The 21,645-nt window shown below is 44.5% G+C and overlaps 1 protein-coding gene and 1 long non-coding RNA gene across 5 annotated transcripts in view; one reads left to right on the top strand and one right to left on the bottom strand.

Annotated features, from left to right (window-relative positions):
* Positions 1-4,433, bottom strand: part of Etl4 (enhancer trap locus 4) — an 817,363-nt gene extending 812,930 nt beyond the window's left edge. For all 4 annotated transcript variants that reach the window (XM_087590293.1, XM_087590320.1, XM_087590317.1 and 1 more), the window contains exon 1: positions 3,760-4,433. The gene's annotated coding sequence lies outside the window, so the exon portion shown is untranslated. The remainder of the gene's footprint in view (positions 1-3,759) is intronic.
* A 136-nt stretch (positions 4,434-4,569) lies between these two features.
* Positions 4,570-21,645, top strand: part of LOC108348625 (uncharacterized) — a 78,914-nt gene continuing 61,838 nt past the window's right edge. Inside the window, exons 1-2 of the long non-coding RNA XR_015641923.1 lie at positions 4,570-4,635; positions 7,723-7,822. This is a non-coding gene — a long non-coding RNA (uncharacterized LOC108348625). The remainder of the gene's footprint in view (positions 4,636-7,722; positions 7,823-21,645) is intronic.

Here is a 21,645-nt window from a genome sequence, read left to right as displayed (position 1 = left end):
GAGAAGAACTTCAGTACATGGCCTAGAGACTGTTTTTTTGTGGTATTCTGGTGAAGAATGTGGCTGCTTTTCGCCCTTGTCTGAAGAATCTTCCTGAGACTAAGACAAAGAGATTTATATTAATTGCATTGACAAAGGAAGTCTCCAAAGAGCTCAGCAGAGACTTTGTTCGCTGATTAAGTCTCATGAAGCTCATGAGAATGATTAAGCTCATTCGTTTTGAACAAATGTAGCAAGCTTAGAAAGGAAAAATAGAAAATATTTGTTTAGAATATTAAAGGGGGACCAGGAAGTGATCCTGTGTTCAAGGATATTAAATTGAATTCGGGGAGTGGTGCCCCTAGGCAAGATCCCACCCAGAGAAGTTTAGGTCTAGGCATGGTGCTGCACACCTTCAGTCCCAGAAGACAGAGGCAAGCAGATCTCTGAGTTCAAAGTCAGTCTGGAACAGAGCAAGTTTCACTAGAGAAAAGCTTAAATCCAGGCATGGCTCTTACCTGCCTTTAATCCCAGCATTCAGAGGGCACAGCCATGCAGATCTCTGAGTTCAAGGTCAATCTGCAGTGCAAGTTCCAGGACAGCCAAGCTAGGCAACGTGAGGGAGTTGGAAAACAGAAAGTGGGGGACGATATAATAGAATAAGGGGGCCATGTTCCAGCCCCAGCAAGCAACAGAACTTTGGCAGCTTCAGCCATGTGGCTCTGGTTTCATAGTCAAGAGAAGAAGGGCTCTACTAGGACAATTAATGCTGGTCAGCCGGAGCTAAGAAATTAGCAGTGATTAAGAAGAGACTAGCGCCATTAAGGTGAAATCTTCTGGGAAGTGTTTTCTGAGAGCACAAAGAAGCTGTGTTCCAAAGATAGCCAAGGTTGTACCTCACGCTGTAGCTGTACTTAGTAATGTGTCACCCAGGTGGTACTGGTTTTGAAGGTCTGAAGGGGTCATGGAGAGCAGCTGAACCTGAGCACTGGGAGAGGCCAGGGAAGGCCATTGGTGAAGGTGCAGCCTCAACTGCAGTTGTCAGCCCAGGACTGAAGGGGTCATGCAAAGAAGTTGAGGCTTGGCACCATGAAGAGAGCCTGTGATAGGCTATTGGTGAAGTCTAGTTGCAGTTGAAGACCCCAGTGTATTGGAGATGCCAGTACCATGGGATGATCACCAAGAACAGCAGCGCCAGTGGAAGGGATCAACCTGAGCTTAGAGAGCTCCAGAGGGCAGACATAGAGAAGTGACACCAGCCTTTTGGAGGAGCCCAGAAGACCATGTGTGGATCCCAGACATTGCAAGAAGAAGCCATAATGTTGAAGGTGACTCAGAGACCCCAAGATGTTTGAGATGCCAGAGCCATGGAATATTTGCTGAGGAAAGCTGCTAACAGGGAGGAACCAGTTCACAAGAAAGAAGTGTGTTGCAGTCAACAAAGATGAAAAAGGAGTGGAAATCTGAAGACTGTTTTGACATCAGCCATGGAGACGCAGAGTTTGGAGTCCGCCCAGCTGGTTTCCTGGCTTGTTTTGGGGAGTACAGTTAAGTGATTGAATGAATCTCAGAAGAGACTTTGAACTTTGAACTTTTAACATTGTTGAGACTGCTATAGACTCTGGGGACTTTGGAAGCTGGACTAAATGTATTTTGCATTATGCTGTGTTTAGGTATGGTCCCCATAGACTCATATGTTTGAACAAGCCTATGGGGGCCAGGGAGTGGAATGTGGTGGTTTGACTATGCCTAGCCCAGGGAATGGCACCATTTTGGAGGTGTGGCCCTGCAGGAATAGATTTGCCAGTGTGAGTTTGGGCTTTATCCTAGCTAGCTCATCCTAGCTGCCCAGAAGTCAGTGTTCTCCTGGCAGCCTTCAGATGAAGATGCAGATCTCTCAACTCCTCCTTCACCATGCCTGCCTGAACACTGCCTTGCTCTGCCTTATTGATACTTGACTGACCCTCTGAACCTCTAAGCCAGCCCCAATTAAATGTTGCTTTGGTCACGGTGTCTGTTCACAGCAGTAAAAACCTATCTAAGATACCCTCCTTGCCTGCATGTACTAGATATCTTCAAATATGTAGGGCTATAAATGCCCCCTCCCCTCCTCTCCAGTTGATTTTCCCCTTCTGGTTCATCCCCTGCCACTGCCTACTTGTGTCTCCAGCAAGTATCTTTCCTTTAGGATACTTTTAACTATGGAAAGTCCATCCACGAAGATACTCATCTGCAATACTTACTGATGACCAAATAGGTACTTGGTATGATATTTTCCAGTATCAAAGATAATCGATAGTACCGAAGCTGTCAAGGAGGACACAGTCCAGCTACACTGGATCACACTGCCAGTGAGCAGGGTTGTCAGTCAAGAGAGCTAAAATGTAGCCACCCTTGCTATGAAACATCTATTTCTTTCCAAGCTTTCCCCTTATCAGCTGTAAGCTGGACGGTGCATCAGCTGTTCTGTTGCCTGTGCAATGCTGAGGAAAAGACTGGCTCCACAATGTGTTTGGGGCGAATGAACCAGTAGGTGAGACTGGGTGACTTACTACTGAATTTAAAAAAAAAAAAAATCTCACTAGGATCAGCCTTTCCCTCTTTTCCCCCTGAAAAAGTCATCCTCAATATCAAATCTAAGTGGGATTTTGTTTTCCCACTTCGCCATATTCTCAGAGAAAATGTCCTCTTGAAATCATGTGGTCATATTTAATGTAACATCCCCGAGAAGAGACCAGCAAACTCCCTCCCATCTCTGTGCACGCCCTCTGCAGGCCTCTGACCAGGTGGGACTCAGCTTTCCTAAACTTTTTTTTTTAGCATTTATAAGTTTGGTCTATTAAAGAATTAAGACATCTTTGAAAGAATCCAATTAGAGAAAGGGATGCCAAAGGGAGTTTATCCCGCCAGACAGCAAGTGAGCAAAATGCCTAAGGTCTTTTTGGAGTGGACCAGGTGTCATCCAGATAGATCTTCAGCATCTGGGAACACGAGGGCTGAGAAGAACCAGCAGCCTTGCAGGAGAGCAGAGGATCGGGAGCCCTGCCGGCTCCTGTCTGTCGGTGTCAGTTCCTGGATCACCCTCAGAAGCTGCCCTATTTCAGAATCTAGCAACTGAGACCCCCAAAAAACACTCATCATCAACTGTGGCGACTGAAGCATCACACCCTGTTCCTCCTTCATTTATGTTGCCTCGGTGCACCTCAGGTGGCCCAAACCACACAGTGTCCTGACTCCCCTCCCTCCAGCATGTTGTCTTGGGACCCGCCTTCTCGCCTTCTCTCTCTCTCTCTCTCTCTCTCTCTCTCTCTCTCTCTCTCTCTCTCTCTCTCTCCCCCCCTCTCCCTCCCCCCCCCACCCCGTCCATCTCAGATTGCACGCCCTTCAGTGCAGCTAGAATGGAAATCCAAGCGAACTCTAGTGTGGGGCTTTCTAACCTCTGCTTATCTATAACCCTGGCTCCACGCTCCAGGGTTGCATACCAAGGTCACCACCATAGGTGTGACTCCATCCTCCCTCCCTCTCCTGAAACCCTTTCCCTTCGGAGATCGCCAGGGTCAGACTCTTTTCTGCTCCTTCAGCCCACCCACATGGGGGTCTCTTCCCTTTGCACCCCAACATACAAACGTCATCCTTTCTGGTACTTGCCCCCTTTTTCCCGCTCAGGGACTCCCTGCTAAGTCTCCCTTTGGGTTTCTGGGAGCCAGAGGGAGGAGACGAGCCACCCACTCGCTCAAGGGGAGCGGCAGGGGAACCGACGCAAACTTCTGCTGCACTTACTTCGGGCCGAGGCTGCCGCCCCCGTGCCTCTCTGCTAGCTCTCCCACCGGCAGCTGCTTCTGGTCGACCCGAAGGAAGCCACCACCGTGCTCGCATTCCCCAGGCCAGCTACGACTGCGAAATGCGCAAGAAGAGAAAATGGGTCTTTTGGTGGCAAGCTTGCCCAGGGTCCCGGTCCAGTGCGGAAATCTGATTGCAAGCTTGAGCCTCAGCTACCTTCAGCGGCCCTGGAATGCTGCGCTGGGCGCTGCGCCCCGCGAGCCCCGCTCCTCGACTGGGCTGTTTCTGTCCGACTTGCAGTTTTAGTGCATGCCAGGACTGCAGCACCCTCTCTGTCCTCCTGGGGAGACGACTTTCAATTCACCTGGAGGTTGGCGAGTCTCCCCGCGGGCTCGCATCGTGACGACGGATGTAGGAGAGAGGGAGGAGCGCGGGAGCGGTGGCTGCCCGAGTGCGCCTCCAGCATCCTCAGCAAGGAGCGCACAGCCCTCTCCAGCCGCTCTCCTCGGGACTGCAGTCCTGACGTCACCTGCCCTCCCTCCCGCCCCACGGAGGAGCGGCGACAGCGGAGGGTGGGGTGCGGTTAGCGAGGAAGCCGGAGTGTGAGTGCGCGTTTGTGCACGCGAGCGTGTGCCCCGGAGGGCTGGGAATTGGTAGGAACCGCAGCTGGATCCGAAATCCAAGCTCCGGCAAAGCGGTACTGAGGGGCTACTGTGAACAGCTGGGGGCGCTCGCTTCCCAGTTGGGGCTGAGTTTGGAGGAGAGGAAGGGAAACAGATTAAGGAGTCAGTGAGGGTGGTGGGAAGGTCCGAGTTGCAAAGAATGCATCTGAAGTTGGAGGGTGCACAGGGTTCTTTTTTAAAAGCTGCGCTCGAGGTAAGAGGGGTAACCATGATGGGACAGTGCACGCTTGCTCTCCACTAACAGTCTGGGTAGAGTTGGGAGCTCTTGGCCTCCGGCCGCTAGTTCCGTACAGGAACTACAGGCTTTGAGGATGCTAGTTGTTAAAGAGTGATCGCTGCAGCTGTTGGTCATCACTTAACTTCCTTCTTTTGGTGAGCCTGGGGGAAATAGAATCAGAAACTGGGAGAAGGAGCCCTGAGTGAAATCGGTCAAGGGCGAGAAGTGTGAGGTCCATCCTCACACTCAAAGGTCAAAGGCTGCTCCCCTAGCGTGAGAATTTTGAGCAAGATTTCCTTGCCGTTGTCAGGGGTGAAACTAGCTTGTCTTTGCAGCCTTGTGAGACTTTATGCTCTAAGGGTAGTTCTGTAGCCATTCAACTTTCCTCCTTGCCTGAAATGGCCTTTGTGCTGGGGTGGAGAGAGGTTATTCCTGGAGCACTTGTCCCCTTAGTATAACCTTTGCTTGCCTGCACTCTGCACTCCTCCCAGCTGTCATAGCCAACCAGGAGCTGGCTGCAGGCTGAGGGAGGGCTCCCCTGTGGGAGCGAAGTGTGCAGTGCGCTCCAGCCCCTGCCAGATCTGCTGCCAGGGTCTTGGCGTCCAGCTCAGGAGCGCTCTGCAGTGACTGCTCCCGCAGCCAGCAATTTTGCCCTGGTGAGTGGCAGTGAATTTTAACTGCAAGCATCTTCCTTCCTGTATCCAGACACCATTTAATCGCCGATGTGCTCATACACATTAAAATCCTTTCAACGGAGTCTAGGAGGAAGATTAATTGAAAGAGATTAAATTATTCTCAGTTTCAAAAAAAAATTTTTTTAAATATCCAACTTTCTCAAGTTTCGGGAGTGGGTTCGATTCAGCAGCTCCAACCCCAATTCACCAAAGGACGTTTACTAAACAGAAGCAAGGGTAGGAACCATGGCTACTGTGTTAGGTTTAATAAATTCTAAAACTCACACATTTAACCATTGGAGATCTAGCTAATCAGGTAAGGTGAGGAGTATCCTCAATAACCACAGGTTGGCGGCTGCAAACAGACAGCATAATTAAAGCGTAAAGACGCAACACCCTCCTAATGAACGCAGCCAACAGCGCAGAGGGACATAGGGCCATCAGCCTCCAGGTTCTTCTGGAACTGACCTATTTTTGAAGGTGTAATTTTGAAAGCATGGTGACACCATGAAAGTCTTACATAACCAGATCCTAGCTATGTGAGTTTCGAAAGCATAATTTCTCAGTAGGAGTCACTGTTCTCTGGAAATGCTAATTCGGATTAATAGTGTGGGAATAAGCAAGCCATTGACAAAGTAGTGATTTGAAAACAAAATTGAGAAGTGACAGCTGTGAACCTTCCAAGCTGGGCCATAATGTTGTTTGCATGAATTTAATGCAGGAAGTTAGTGATGCCCTGTCAGCTACTGTCACAGTCTGGCTGACATGTCCTCAGCAAATTTTGGCCACCTGACATGACAGACACAAGCAGTTCCTTCTCTTATTTTGCATTGCCTTTTGTGCACACCTTGAGGTCAGTCATGTGCATATGCTGATATGATTGGTTGTTTGCATGTCTGCCCTCCTTCCAAGCCTATAATCCCTTCCCCAGAGGGCACTGGTTTGCTGTCCTTAGGATCCAGCATAAGAGCTAGTGAAGCTTCCCTGTTTTTAAAGAGTATAAAATGACCACATTGAAGAATCTAGCTTTCAAACAGGAAGATGAGTGGAGCAAAACCAAAAGCCAGGAAGGAGCCCAAGCACAGATCATCAGTCAGCCCCCCCCCAGCCCCACCCCAGACACAGCAAGAGGACTGGCAAGAACTAGAGAGGCTCCCAATAAATAGTGCTGGGGGAACTGGATCCACAATCAAAAAAAGGAAGTCTAACCCTCAATACCATATAAAGTTGCCTGAGAGTGGACAGAAGACTTAAGATGAGTCCTGAAGTCCCAAGAAAGGGACAGGGCATAGGGCTCCTTGACATTGTCTATGATATAATAGTGAAAGTTTGAATTTCGGGGAATGACCTCAAACTTCTATACAACCAAAGAAGTATCAATGGAATGGAAGGGCAGCATGGACTGGGGGGAATGTTTCTGAACCATGCGTATTGAATATGAGTTACCATCCAAGCTATGAAGGGCCTTTATAACTCAGTAGCAGGTAAGCAAATGACCCAATTTAAGAAATGGGCGAAGGATCTAAACACACATTTCCCCAGGGAAAACATGATTTTTAAAAGGTCAGAATGCTTTCCTCTCTTCCAGAGGACCTGAGTAAGGTTCTTAGCACCCACATCAGGCTGCTCACAGCCACATGTAAGTCTAGCTGCAAGGGATCCAGCACCATCTTCTGTTACCCATAGGTACCTGCCCACATGGGACATACTTATGCATCACCACCAGTGCCCCCCCCCACATAAATACAACTTAACAATAAGTCTAAAAAAACAAGTCCAGACTGTATGAGTCAAAATGCTCAACATCATTAATTATCAAATGAAATGCAAATTAATATTACTATAAAATACACCTTATATTTGAATGATAGCATCAAAATGATAGAATGTAATTCAGCCTTAAAAAGGAAGTCCTGTTATTTTCCACACCATGGCTGGACTATCTAAAGTACATTACAAACATTTTTCATTATGTAGAGTGCAGCACATTCATTCAGTAGGGTATAGCTATTGCTGAAGAAATGTCAGCTCATCTTACTCTGAACTTCTCTGCGATCAGGAGCCACAGTCCAAATCTATCAGGTCAGAGTCCAGTGTCCTGCGACTGTGCTCCCAGCACAGACTATGTTATTTAATCAGGTAATTCAAGTACCAAACACATTATAGGAACCAGATAGAGACTAAACTCTCTACCCCAGTACCAACACATCGTCATGCAACTATACTTACAAAGACACAAGAACCCTTAGGGAGTCAGAGCCAGAGGATCCTGGGTAGGAAATAGGGCTTTAACACACTATCTTTCCATACCATGTACCACAGACATTAATATTCTTATACCAAATATATGCTGGCAAAATTATGGTGAATCTTGGTTCTATCTTTCTAGAAGCTATCTCCTGGGAAAAATAAGCTCCCTTGGTCTTTGATGCAGCTTTTCGCCTTTCACCAATAACAAGACAGGACAGCGAAAGACTGAAAGGACGAAGGTAAAGCTAGTCCTGGTGATGTACGCCTAGAACCCCAGCACTCAGGAGGTAGAGGTGGGAGGGCCAAAGGGTCAAGGTCAATTTGACCTATGTAACAAAACGCTTTTTCAAAAATAAACTAAACAAAAAGTCTCCCAAACCAAATACCATTTCTAAAGGAAGAAAAAACAGAATAAATATTTTTTACATAGTACTTAGCTTCTTGAAATTCTCCTGAAACCCAGCTAACATATAGTTTGTAATATTGTTAGCAATTGTTAAGGTATGTGTGTATAGAATATTTGTATATGTGTGTTTATATTTGTCTATGAAATAGATAAAATAAGCCATGAAGATTATAATCAAAATGATTTTTAATAAATCTATCGAATTGAAGAGGTTATATGACTTCATGAGAAAAATCTGTTTAAAATGTATTTTTCAAAACAGTGTATCAGATACAAAGCATCAACCTTCTTGTGAACTTCTCTGAGGACCAAGCTCTTCATATATTTATGGTATATGAATAACCTTATATTTGAGGTACATGTGTAGTGGCCTCTAGTCCTGATAGAGTTAACCTCTGAGACAAAGTTTTTTCTTTTAATTTTTTTATTATTATTAACTTGAGTATTTCTTATATACATTTCGAGTGTTATTCCCTTTCCCAGTTTCCGGGCAAACATCCCCCTCCCCCCTCCCCTTTCTTATCGGTGTTCCCCTCCCCACCCTCCCCCCATTGTCCCCCTCCCCCCAACAGTCTAGTTCACTGGGGGTTCAGTCTTAGCAGGACCCAGGGCTTCCCCTTCCACTGGTGCTCTTACTAGGATATTCATTGCTACCTATGAGGTCAGAGTCCAGGGTCAGTCCATGTATAGTCTTTAGGTAGCGGCTTAGTCCCTGGAAGCTCTGGTTGCTTGGCATTGTTGTACATATGGGGTCTCGAGCCCCTTCAAGCTCTTCCAGTTCTTTCTCTGATTCCTTCAACGGGGGTCCTATTCTCAGTTCAGTGGTTTGCTGCTGGCATTCACCTCTGTATTTGCTGTATTCTGGCTGTGTCTCTCAGGAGCGATCTACATCCGGCTCCTGTCGGTCTGCACTTCTTTGCTTCATCCATCTTGTCTAATTGGATGGCTGTATATGCATGGGCCACATGTGGGGCAGACTCTGAATGGGTGTTCCTTCAGTCTCTGTTTTAATCTTTGCCTCTCTCTTCCCTGCCAAGGGTATTCTTGTTCCCCTTTTAAAGAAGGAGTGAACCATTCACATTTTGATCATCTGTCTTGAGTTTCATTTGTTCTAGGCATTTAGGGTAATTCAAGCATTTGGGCTAATAGCCACTTATCAGTGAGTGCATACCACGTATGTCTTTCTGTGATTGGGTTAGCTCACTCAGGATGATATTTTCCAGTTCCAGCCATTTGCCTACGAATTTCATAAAGTCGTTGTTTTTGATAGCTGAGTAATATTCCATTGTGTAGATGTACCACATTTTCTGTATCCATTCCTCTGTTGAAGGGCATCTGGGTTCTTTCCAGCTTCTGGCTATTATAAATAAGGCTGCAATGAACATAGTGGAGCACGTGTCTTTTTTATATGTTGGGGCATCTTTTGGGTATATGCCCAAGAGAGGTATAGCTGGATCCTCAGGCAGTTCAATGTCCAATTTTCTGAGGATCCTCCAGACAGATTTCCAGAATGGTTGTACCAGTTTGCAATCCCACCAACAATGGAGGAGTGTTCCTCTTTCTCCACATCCTCGCCAGCATCTGTTGTCCCCTGAGTTTTTGATCTTAGCCATTGAGACAAAGTTCTAAGTGAGTATTTCTCTCTTAGGAAGTCAAAGTCCTAGTTGAGGTGTGACAATTTCAAAGGTAAAGTAACTCAAGCTAAAACAAACAAACAAAAAAAGACATAATAACACCATAAGTTTGTAGCGATTTAGTGACTTTTTTATTTTTTGTTTTTACTAAAATGGTAAAACGATGGTTCAGTGAGTAAGGCTCCTTGCTTTGCAAATCAAATCCTCACTATCCACATAAATGCCAGGCATGGGTCAGGCATAGTGGTCATGCCTTTAATCCCAGCACTTGAGAGGCAGAAGCAGACAGATCTCTGTGAGTTTGAGGTCAGCCTGGTCTACATGGTGAGCTCCAGGACAGACAATGATACATAGAAAGACTCTACAAACAAAACAAAACAGAACAGACAAAGTAGGCATGAACGTACACACTCAGACCCCAGAGCTGTGGGGAGGAGACTGGCAGCTCCCAGGAACTCAGTGTCCAGCAGCCTAAAAGAATCAGTGAGCTTTCAGTCCCATGAGGGACCCTGTCTCAACAGCAAAGTGGAGAGGGATAGAGAAAGATAGCTATGTCCTCCTCTGTCCTCCATGTGTACATGCACCTAGACACATGCATTGAGCATATGAGCATACAAAGAGTCAGGGGCAGAGAGACAAAGAGTAACCAGGAGACGATTAGATAACCAAGTACTTTATGTGTAATCACAGCCTGGCAATGGGTTTGTGATTAAAGCTATATTTAGTTGAAGGCTATATTTAGTCATATCGTCGGTACATTAAAGCTCACTGTACTTTATGGTAATAAAACTTCCACACAGGTACTCAGGGTGAGCCTGCCTTCGGGCTGCTTTACTATGACCTGTATAGTGGCTTACAACAATGGACCACACTCCAAATGTGCACCTGGCCAGCAACTTCTTTGCCACATCGTGAAACCTGAGAGCAGCAGTTAAAGAGACAACCCAGTGTTTTCTGCTGGAGTCTGGCTGGATTTCCTTAACTAATGGGCAGGTGGATTTTATAACGTGTGCTCCTACATATAGATTTGCTGTTGTCTATGAAGAAAATACTACATGTGGCAAAGCTTTTGTTTGTCCCACCGATTGCATGAAGGCAATTGGCCTAAGGAGAATGAACTCAGAACGTGGAGTACGTTCCACACTTTACTGCAACTGAAGAATAGACTAGAACCCTTCCCCCACTCCCTTTTGTGATTGGGAACACAGCTATCTACCTGAGTAAGCTAGGGAGAAAGAAATTCGTAGGAAGGAGGCAGAGTTTCTTAGAAAGTTTCAGAAAGTAGTTTAATATGGGTTTCCTTACCCTCTTGCTTTGTATAAAGCAACTTCAATGTAGATCTGAAAGAGCACTTGCTTGAGGCCAAGAATGGGAACGCACACTCGCAGTCCCAGGTTCTGGGACATGTCAACTTCAAAGCAGCTTGGTCTACATAACAAGTTCCAGGCCAGCCTGAGCTATATATAAAAAACAAAACAAACAAGCAAACATGTCACCACCATTGCCTTACCAAAAGAAGTGAGAGGAAGAGAGAGAGAGAGAGAGAGAGAGAGAGAGAGAGAGAGAGAGGCTCACCCTCTTTTGTTACGCCATTGCCTTCCAAACACTTATTTCTTGTGCTCCCTTTGCCAAGCAGTCTCCTTCCACTCCTGTACAGAGTAGGTGGGTCATGGTTTTTTGTTTTTTGTTTTTTTCCAGTTATACTACCTAATTCATGTGATTAGAACTTGGGCCTCTCCAGGCACAGAGACTTGTCTGCCTACATTTTATAAAGTATATGTACACTTACTGAACCCTATAAATAATAATAACAGTAATCACCCTCTATACAAAATTAGAATGTTAGCATATTCAACCAGTTTAGTATGCTGATTGGCTTTAGTGCTTCGTAATTATCTCATGAAACCTATGGTATAATGGGCACTCCATTATACAGTCTTCCAGAAATATGCCACTATAGATCCTGGCAGAGAGACGCACCTGCAGCCTCCCTCCACCCGCCTCTGTAATACAGAAGTGGCAGGATGGTACTTAAGTTGTATTCACATTACAAACTATTCTAAGCAATCTTCTTTTCAGCCCTTTCCACACCAAATAGCAGCCCACATTAAGGATCTTTAAAAGTCTATGAGTCCAAGAGGTGCAACTTGAGAAGGAAGGTGGAAATGTATAATCCTCACCACCTCCACCACTGCCAACATCCAGGACAATTTGCAGATTATACAGTGTTGCTCAGTCATCCAGGAGATGTAGGGTGAAAGACACCAATTCAAAGCTGTACCCAAGGGAAGCCGCCGTTGGCTAGAGTTACCAGCCAACTGAGCTTTTCTTGTCTGGTTCTACATCAAAAATTTAGAGCTTGTTTTTTTTTTTTTTTTTTTTTTTTTTTTTTTTTTTAAGACTGTGTTTTACTATGTCATCACCGGTCTCAACCCCCGAGTTTGCCTGCCTCCATGTTCCAAGGGCTGGGATGACAGGTGTGTACCATCACAGCCGTCCTAGCTGGAAAAACTGTAGCCTGTCTCTCAGTGATCTGTCTTTCCAACTCAGAGCAAAGAACAAAGACATCCCTGAAATCAGTGAATGGATGCATTTTACTTTGCACTGAGCAAGGCTGCTGGTCTCTCCCTGCCACGAATATGCCAGGTTGGGTAATTAAGTTTGCGCTACGGCTTAGATCATTGAGAAGACAGGTGATGCAGGTAAAATGCTCATGGCGTTTCAAACTGTGTCACAGGAAAAGAGCAATGCTGTGTGAAATAGAAACCCTCACGCCTTCTGAGAAGAGGAAACTCCTTGCCTCCCTTGCTTTTTGCCTCGGGGTTTTCTTCAATGCAGTCAGGGCACTTTAATGTGCCAGAGTGCGAGCCCTGGCCAGAGATTTCTGCAGTCAAAAATTCCAGTGTCTCAATCGTCGTGTTCAGTCTTCTGGATTAATTGGATAGAGCACCATGTAATACAATTCCTTTGACACTGCTACAGAAATACCTGAGGGAGTTCCCCCAGAAGAATTGCTGCCCACAGAGGCGAAGCCGGGCCACAGGCTCAGAGTCTGTACTCAGCAATCTCCAGCCTGGCTCTCCGGCCTCTCTCCAGCAGAGCCAGCCCCATCCATTTTCACAGTGAACGCAGCTCACCTTGGAGGATGTTATCATCTGAAACATTACCCAATCCACCAAAATAATCACTGTGTCTGTCTTCACCTGCGCTTGCTCTAAAGAAAAAGAGCTATCTTGAACTCACCCTCAGATTTGTGTGTAAGGGGCATGACAAATGGGAAATGTGAGTACAAGTGCCTTCCAGGAAGTTTCCATTAAAAGGACTGAAAGATGCTGGTCTTGGCAGATCATGCCTGTAATTCCAGCATTTGGGAGAAGGGGGAGGCTAAGGCAGGAACACAATGAGACTGAGGCCAGCTTGAATTACATAGGAGACCCTGTCTCATCCCCAACAAATAGGACTAGTGAAATGGGTGAGAATGGCTTGCTGCACAAGTCTGAGGACCTGAGTATCCTCACCACACAGATAAAAATGCAGGTGTGGCTGTATACACCCATAACCTCAGACCTGTGGGAGCTGTGACAAGGGGCTCACAGGGACCAGTTGACTGTCAGCCTAGCTCCAGGCTCAGTGAGAGACCCTGTCTCACAGGATTAAGGTGAAGAATGACAGGAGCAGAAACCTGAATTCTTCTCTGGCCTCTGCACATAAGTGTGTGTTTGTCCGCCTGTGTGTGCACATACATCACACACACACACACACACACACACACACACACACACACACCATACACACTCACTCATTTGTATAACAGGAAATTTTTCAGTAAGTATAAAATTATTTTAAGTGTGTGGTTAGCATAAATGTTCCCCAGCAACTACTTGTGAGGTTCTAAAGAAACTATTAGAAGTCATATTCTGGTCATTTCTGATCAGGGAAATAACAGAACTGTGTAAGAAATGGTGTGGGGGGTCTAGGTGAGGGAGAATGGATTCTGCGTTCAACGTAGACATATTGCCTTCTCGGAATCTGCTGGTGTGGTGGTCACTAGTCAAGGATCAGTAAAAGAAACAGGATTTTCCATTTTAAGAATCTGGTGATTAAATGTCTAGAATTAGATGCTCCTGAATCACTGGGAAAGCTGGAGAGAAATGTTTTTTTATCTCAGCCCCCAGCAAACAGGACAGAACTCGCTGATGCTGATGCTGATGCTGATGCTGATGCTGATGCTGATGCTGATGCTGATGCTGATGCTGATGCTGATGCTGATGCTGATGCTGATGCTTCTGCTGTACCTTCAAGTTCAAAATCACTTACCACTGTGGCTGAGCAATTACCACTCCTTCTCCAGGTCATGGGGCAGGAAGCGGGCAGGGAGGGGGGAATCCAGAGCAAGTGTGAATTCCCTGGCTTTCTCAACCATAGAAATAGCCAAGGATGGCTTGAAGATGGCTGCTGTTGTACTTATGCCATGCAAAGAGTGTACATGTGTGCTTGAATGTCTGTGTGAGAGAGAGAGTACGTGCATATGTGTGTGAGTATGTGTGCATGTGCACTTGAATAGCTTGAGTGTGTGTGTGTGCGGGTGTGTGTATGAGAGGGGGGATGTGTGTGTCTGTGTCTGTGTCTGTGTCTGTGTCTGTGTCTGTGTCTGTGTCTGTGTCTGTGTCTGTGTCTGTGTCTGTGTATGTGTATGTGTATGTGTATGTGTATGTGTATGTGTATGTGTATGTGTGTGTTCATTCCTTGGTTCCTGAATCTTAGGTGGAAGGCTCTTGGGAGACAATCTTAGCTCTTCCAAGGTCTCAAGTACAGATTGAATGAGTCAATGGAGAGGGCCAATCACAAGAGGCCAAGAAAAATATATTTACTCCATTCCTCCAAGTGTAGGAGTTACTGATACTGGGCAGTACCAGGAAAGGGGTGATTTTGAGACTAGTAATTATCTGTTGTGGTGATGACCATTACCTTCTCATCCTGCTTGCCTGAGTTTTCAAGAACAACTTGAATGCACTAAGGTTCCAATACATGTCACCCAAAACCCAGGTTGAAATTTAATCTCTACGTAGTAGTGTTAAGCCTGAAATCAGGAGGGCTCTGCTGCAACCAATTGCATTGTGTGCTTATAGAAGGCTTGGAGGAACCTATTTGGTTCCCCTTTACCCTGCGGACACAGGAAGAAAGCAACAAGGTACCATCTTTGAAGGAGAGAGAAGCCCTCAGCAGTCACTGGAGCTGCCAATGTGTTGACCTTGGATTTCCTCTCTCCAGAACCTGGATAAATCAAGTTTTACTCTTTATAATTTCCATTCAAGGTGTCTTGTTTTGCCAGCAGGAACAGACAAAGACAAACGTTCTGGAGATAGAAGGACTAAGTCCTTTAGTAGAGTGTGGTGAAGAATCATAAAAGCACCAAACACAGCTGTATATGGTGCCTCATGTATTTAAGCCTGGCACTCTAAAGGCAGAAGCAGGAGGATCTCCAAGTTCATAGCCAGCCTGGTTTGCAAGAGAAGTTCTAGGTCAACCAGGGTTACACAGTGGGACCTTGCCTAAAAATATTGTGTGTGTGTGTGTGTGTGTCTTTGTGTGTGTGTCTTTGTGTGTGTGTTTGTGTGTGTGTGTGTGTGACAGAGAGAGAGAGAGAGAGAGAGAGAGAGAGAGAGAGAGGAGAGAAAGAAGAGAAAAGAAAATCAGGGAGGGAGGGAGGAAGGGAGGAAGGAAGGGGAGGGAGGAAGGAAGGGGAGGGAGGGAGAGAGGAAGAAAGAGAAAGAATGAATCATTTCTAAATCTCTGCTCTGTGGTCTCTTGGAGAAAGTGGCTGCATATTTTTAGACTATATCCACATAAAGCTACATAAAAGAAACATTTAAAAAAAATAAAAAAACCTCCAGGCATCTATGAAGAAATGTGCTGTTCCCTCAAAACTTCCGTACGTATTTTCTCCACAAGACCACCACAAAAGCCTTCAATTACAGCAGCCATGTTAACAATGCTACTGAAGTCTGGATTTTCTTCACTCTGAAATTGTGACAAACACATGTTGAGAAGGAAAAGAAAACTTCCCAGGAAAAGCCCCAAACACAAGCACTAACTTCTTATGGGACTTCTAAGGAAGGATCCTGTGTGTCTGTGCTAGCCTTAGGTGGTCCCTGCTAACCTTTCTCTACAGCTCCCACAGAACCCATGCAGGCAGGGCAAGGGAAAACAGGTAGTGTCTCTATAATGTTCAGTAGGGGCATTTTTTTGTGTCTCTTAGGCTGTCTGCCAGTTTGTTTCATTTTAATTTTTTGCACTTTGTCTTCCCAACTGAGACCTGCATGCACATTTTTTTTTTTTTTTTTTACTGAATCGGAAGGACATGGATGGAAGTAGATATACAACATGGATGGGAACACAGGACTTTGCTTCTCCTGAGGACTAACGAAAGGCCTGCTCTTCTTAGTATCCAGGAGATTCTTCCAGCTCGCAGCCTGAGTCTTATGTTTTATATCAAAGGTTTTTAACATTTGGTTTCTACGGATGCATGTCATAAATTTCTTGCTGCCCAGAATTGTGAATGCCAGTTTCATTTTTAGTAAGTTCTGTGTTTTCTTTCTTTCTTTTTATTTAAAGAAAAAATGTAAATCTATTACTCACTCGGCTTTGAATCTGTTCCTTGCCTAGGCAAGCAGTCTACAACGAGCAAATTCTCACCTCTTGTTTCGTTTTTGTTGTTTTGCTGCGATAGGGTCTTGATAAGTAACCCTGGCTGGTCTCAGACTTGTTGGTCTATTCAGTTGGTTTCAGTTTTTAATGTATAGATGTAGATATACAACTTGGATCTTACCCCAGGTATTTCATAATTTTTTTGCATTGTAAATGGTGTGAATTTTAATATCAACTTCTGAACATCTGGCTCATGTGAAGACAGTCTAAAAGATGGTGGTTAAAAGATGCTAATATATCAAAACACGTTGATTTCTAGATTTTGATAGGGTCTTGATAAGTAACCCTGGCTGGTCTCAGACTTGTTGATCTATTCCTGCCCCCTGTCACCCTAGAGCTGTGATAACAGGCATGCACCACCATGTCCAGCCTCTGGACTTCTTTTCTAGCAGAGTACATGCAGGTAAATGAGAATCATATTCTCTGTGTTTGGTATTTACATTACTAATAGGTGTGTTGATTAGTCTGGGGGGGGGCTGTTTTCTTTTGTTAGCTTAACACAACTAGAATCACCTGGAAAACAGGAAACTCAATTGAAAAAATGCGTCCATCAGATTGTTTTTGTGGGACTTGGTTGATTAATGATTGATGTAAGAAAGTCCAGCCCACTGTAGGTAGCACTATGCCTAGGCGAGTGGGCCTGAACTGTCTGAGAAGAGTAGCTGTGCAAGCGAGGGGAAGAGAGCCAGTAAGCCGTGTTCACATGTGGGTTCTGCTTCAAGCTCCCCCCTTGAGTTTTTGCCTTGGCTTTCCCCTTAGTGAAAAACCGTAACCAGTCAGCCAAATAAACCCTTTCCTTCCCGAAGCTGCTGACTATCATGGTCTTTATCACCACCACAGAGGAATGAACTAGGACACTGGCAAAGACTTTACGCTTTTAAGAAAAGCTGTGATTATACGATGTCTCTACAAATGGAGTGGGTGCTGCAGCAGGAACAGGTTAAGGCAAGTGGAGGTGCTGGAAGCTCTGCAAAGTCAAGCAGCCAATGGCACTGATACGGGCAAGCAGTGTGGCGGCACCAATAGCCACAACTTCTCCTTCTCAATGTGGTTTAGTTTCGTTAGTGGAATGTAAGCTGGGGACCTTGTTTTTCCAATTGAAACCATGTTGAATATATAAATCAAACTGGACAGCAAGGATATCTTAAGAAATTTGCGTCTTCTGACCCATGAACACAATGTGTCTCTGGTTTTACTTAGACCTCTTAAAATTGCTTCTACGATGGTTTCAGTTTTTAATGTATAGATAGATGTAGATATACAACTTGGATCTTACCCCAGGTATTCCATAATTTTTTTGCATTGTAAATGGCGTGAATTTTAATATCAACTTCTGAACATCTGGCTCATGTGAAGGCAGTCTAAAAGATGGTGGTTAAAAGATGCTAATATATCAAAACACGTTGACTTCTAGATTTTGGCATTATATCTTGTCACACCTATAAATTTAATTATTAGTTTCAGTGAGTTTTTAATATGCCCCTCCGATATTGCCTCATGACAAACCGGGTCATCTGTGAACAAAATCAGTTCTTTATGCTTTCTGATCTCGACGCCCTTCATTTCTCTTCCATGTCTGGTTGTACAGACAAGAACTTGTCTACTTTGATGAACACAGTTGTTAAGAACAGACAACTCTGCCTTACTTCCTTTCTTAGAGAAAAACATTCAATTTGTCAATAGGTGTGATGCCTTACAGAGACATTGCAGATAGATCACCTAGCAGGTGGAAAAGAAAATCAGCCATGAATTTGGAGGGTTTCTTTTGAATAATTTTTAATCTTGTCTATATTTCCTGATACATTCTTTTGACTGTCATTTGGGTTATTAATAAGATGTACCAGACTAATAAATCTCCAAGTATTAAATAAAAACCGCATTCACGAGATGAGCATCAGGTGGTCACACAAACTGTCTGCCTTTAAAAAGAAAAATCTTTCAAGTAAGCTGTCATGAACCCTATGTCAAAAGGATAGACAAACGTGTGAATCTTTCCCCCATGTCAGACTTATTAAATAAAAATAAATTCACAAGGGATGCCAGTTTCTCTAGCAAAAGCTTCCCAATTTGTTCTAGTTTACTTGGTAGCTGACTAACGAAGACAATTTTGTTTTGTTTTAATTCCAGCCTTAAGTACTAAGATTAACTCTCACATCACATTCTACATTCTACAGTAAACCTATCTAATGCCTGTATTTGTGTGTATGTAGGTTACAGAATAGCTACAAAGTGTTAGAGATACCACAGCTGAGCTCAAGGAGTTTCAGAGGATACTGATAGAAGCAGACATGGAAAGCAAAAAAGGAAAATGGCAAGAAAAGAAAAAGAAAAAGAAAGCCTCTGTGGGAATGAGAGAGAGAATTCTCACGTTGTAGAATCAGGCTGCTTCGGAGCTGAGCCTCAGGGCTGAATAGAGCTACAGACGTAAGGTAGAGAACTAGGAAGGCCGTGGAGGCAAAGGACAAAACTAAATTAAGACAAATAAATGGCCAGACAGCATGTCCAGAGAGCTAAGCAGACAGATGGACGGCCATCTGAGCAGGGCTACATCAAGAGTAGAGAAAGAGTCCAACAGAAGTACCTGCGACAGTCAGGTCCTCTGCCTACAGGTCTCTGAATACCCATAGCACACCGGATGCCCAGATGACAGCAGGTGAGTAGAGGAGTCCTTCCAGTCCTGCAATTCAGGTGAGCGTGTCACAGCCGTTCTGCAATCTCATATATCTGATAAGTTGCTGGACCTGGTTTTGCTGATCTGATTTTAGTATGTCCAAGTACTTCTATTGTCCCAATGTGCCCAGACAAACTTATAGGGTGGCACCTTTTCTACTTTTAGCAATAAAGTTATTTATCAGCCAGTGTCTTGTGGGTGGTGCTAAACAGGTGACACTGTTTATGTGCCCACTAAGATGCTGAGTCATCCTCCATCCTCAAACTGGAGTCAAAAGCTGCTTGTAAAATGGAGGCTCTTGGGGGAAACGCAAAGCCTGAAAAAACGATCCTCTTACACAATCCAGTAACTTTGGGCAGGTTGCAGCTTGATCTCAGCAGATGGCTGACTAAGTGTTGTCTTCGTGTGAGCAGGGAAAGAAAGGTCGAGATAAGAAAAATTAGGCTTTATTCTGAGGAGGAGAAAAGGAACTTAGGAGGATCAAAAGGGTAAGGACAAGGTTCCTGAAAAGTACACAGGTAAAGACAGGAGATATACGGCAGAGAAGTAAACCAAGCCAAACCAGCGCTGTCGTGTGTGTGTGTGTGTGTGTGTGTGTGTGTGTGTGTGTGTGTGTGTGTGTCTCAGTGTGTGTGTGTGTGTGTGTGTGTGTGTGTGTGTGTGTGTGTTGGTATCCCCACTTACAAGGTTCTCCACATTGAAAAGACTGGCAGTTCTAGCTTCAAGACAAGCTCCAACTTCAGTGAGAAGTTTGGTGAGACAGAGACTGGTTCCCTCCAGTGTACAGGTCAACCCAGAGAGAAATCTCATTTTGTCATTCTCCATGACTCAGGGCCAGGCACTGTGAGAAAAAACCCTGTCATTTAATCCTGGGTACATAACAGGGAAAAACCTCAAGCCTATTAATCTGCCACAGCATCATGGCGAGGGACTTTCTTGAGTCATAGTTGTGGAGAGAAGATGGGTCAGATGCTTATAATACATGCAAACGGTAGGAAATGATAGTAAGAGATAGCCCTGGTCTTGGTGGCTGGGAGCAGATGGCATCCACTGAAGTGACCCTGGAGTCCTGGCAGATCCAAGTCTGAGCTGATCCGAGTCTGAGTTTATGGGTGAGCCAATCTCTAGAATGAATGCTATGAAAATGCAAAGTCTACAGGCAATCACAATTTCCTCCTTCCAGCAGGATGACTAGTGCTTAAGATGTCTTAAAAGTGTGAAGGCAGGTCTTCTGTCCATGAAGACCTCGGTGTTGTGATTGCTTCTCAAACTCTCAACACACTCCGAGACTCCCTGTTTCAGCTAGAACATTCGATGCCCCAGGTTGGGAGCATGATCTGGAAATAGCCTAAGGGTAAAAGGGCCTGCTCAGCCCACGGACCGCAAAGCTAGGTGTGGCCAGCAGAGGACACTGGTCCCCAAAGAAGAAAAACTAAAGCAAGGAAGACTGACAGACATCAGTCATTCATACAATTCAGGCTCAAATACCAGCCAAGACATAGGAAAGACAAGAGGCCACAAGTTCACCTGCCTCCTCCACAGGCATCAGCCGCAGCTTTCCTTGTGGCTGGCACACCTGCTGCTGGTTGCCTTAATTTTGCTACGCATCCAGCAATGTATCATATTTAAAGATGGTTTTATTTTTCCATTCAAAATAGTCACTCGATTTTATTTACACTTTTCTTCTTATTGGTCACTGTTTTTCTTACCCCCTTCTTTGTCTCCTATGTTTCCACCTTTAATTTATGCTATACTTTAAATAATGTTTTTCCTTTGTTGTACCGGTTTTTCTTTTCACATTACACTTTTAAATTCCTTTTTTATAGTTTTCTGATTTTGTGAGTGAACACGTAAATTGATGAAAAGTAATTTTACCTTTTATTTTTTCTAATTTGTTGCTGTTTTTTTCTTCCCTTCTGTAGTATTTTTTTCACTCATCATCTACGTTTTTCATTTATTTATTTATGTCATTTTCCTTTTATTTATTTATTTCCTAGTATTTCACTTGCTTCTCTTCTACTTTCTCCTTTTCCTGTCTACTGCTATCATCTCAATTTACTATTCATTTGCTGTAAATGTAAATAACATTAATCTTGAATTAATTACTTTTTAATGACTATGATAAAACACCATGACCAAGGCAACGTACAGAAGGGTTTATTTGGACTTATGGTTCCATAGGAATGAGAGTCTGTTGGGGCGGGAGATATGGCAGTAAGTAGCAGACATAGTAGATGTTAGAGATGCGTATCTTCAGACTGTAGACACATAGCCAAGAGAGCTGCCTGGGAATGGCATGAATCTAAACTCTCAAAGTCTGTCTCAAGTGACATAATCAATTCCTCTAGCAAGGCCACACCTCCTAAGCCTTCCCAAACACCACCACCAATGGGACCAACTATTCAAATGCCCAAGACTGGGGGGACGACATTCTAATTAAAATCATCAAAACCTCAGTACATTCTGTACTAGTTTCTCAGTTTTTTATTTTATAGTCATTAGTGATATGCTAGTGGTCATTAATTGATTTTAAGCCTATTTTTATATCTTGTTAAGTGTGACGATACGATTATTACAGTTTGATTTTCTTTCTGAGGGGTGCTGTGGATTAAGCCTTCAAGAATGGAGTGCTCAATAAGATCC

Source organism: Rattus norvegicus, chromosome 17 (assembly GCF_021556685.1).
Source record: "Rattus norvegicus strain SHRSP/BbbUtx chromosome 17, alternate assembly SHRSP_T2T, whole genome shotgun sequence".
In the NCBI taxonomy this organism is placed as follows: domain Eukaryota; kingdom Metazoa; phylum Chordata; class Mammalia; order Rodentia; family Muridae; genus Rattus; species Rattus norvegicus.
The sequence above is the reverse complement of the archived record's forward strand: the minus strand, read 5'-3'. Positions and strand labels throughout refer to the sequence as shown.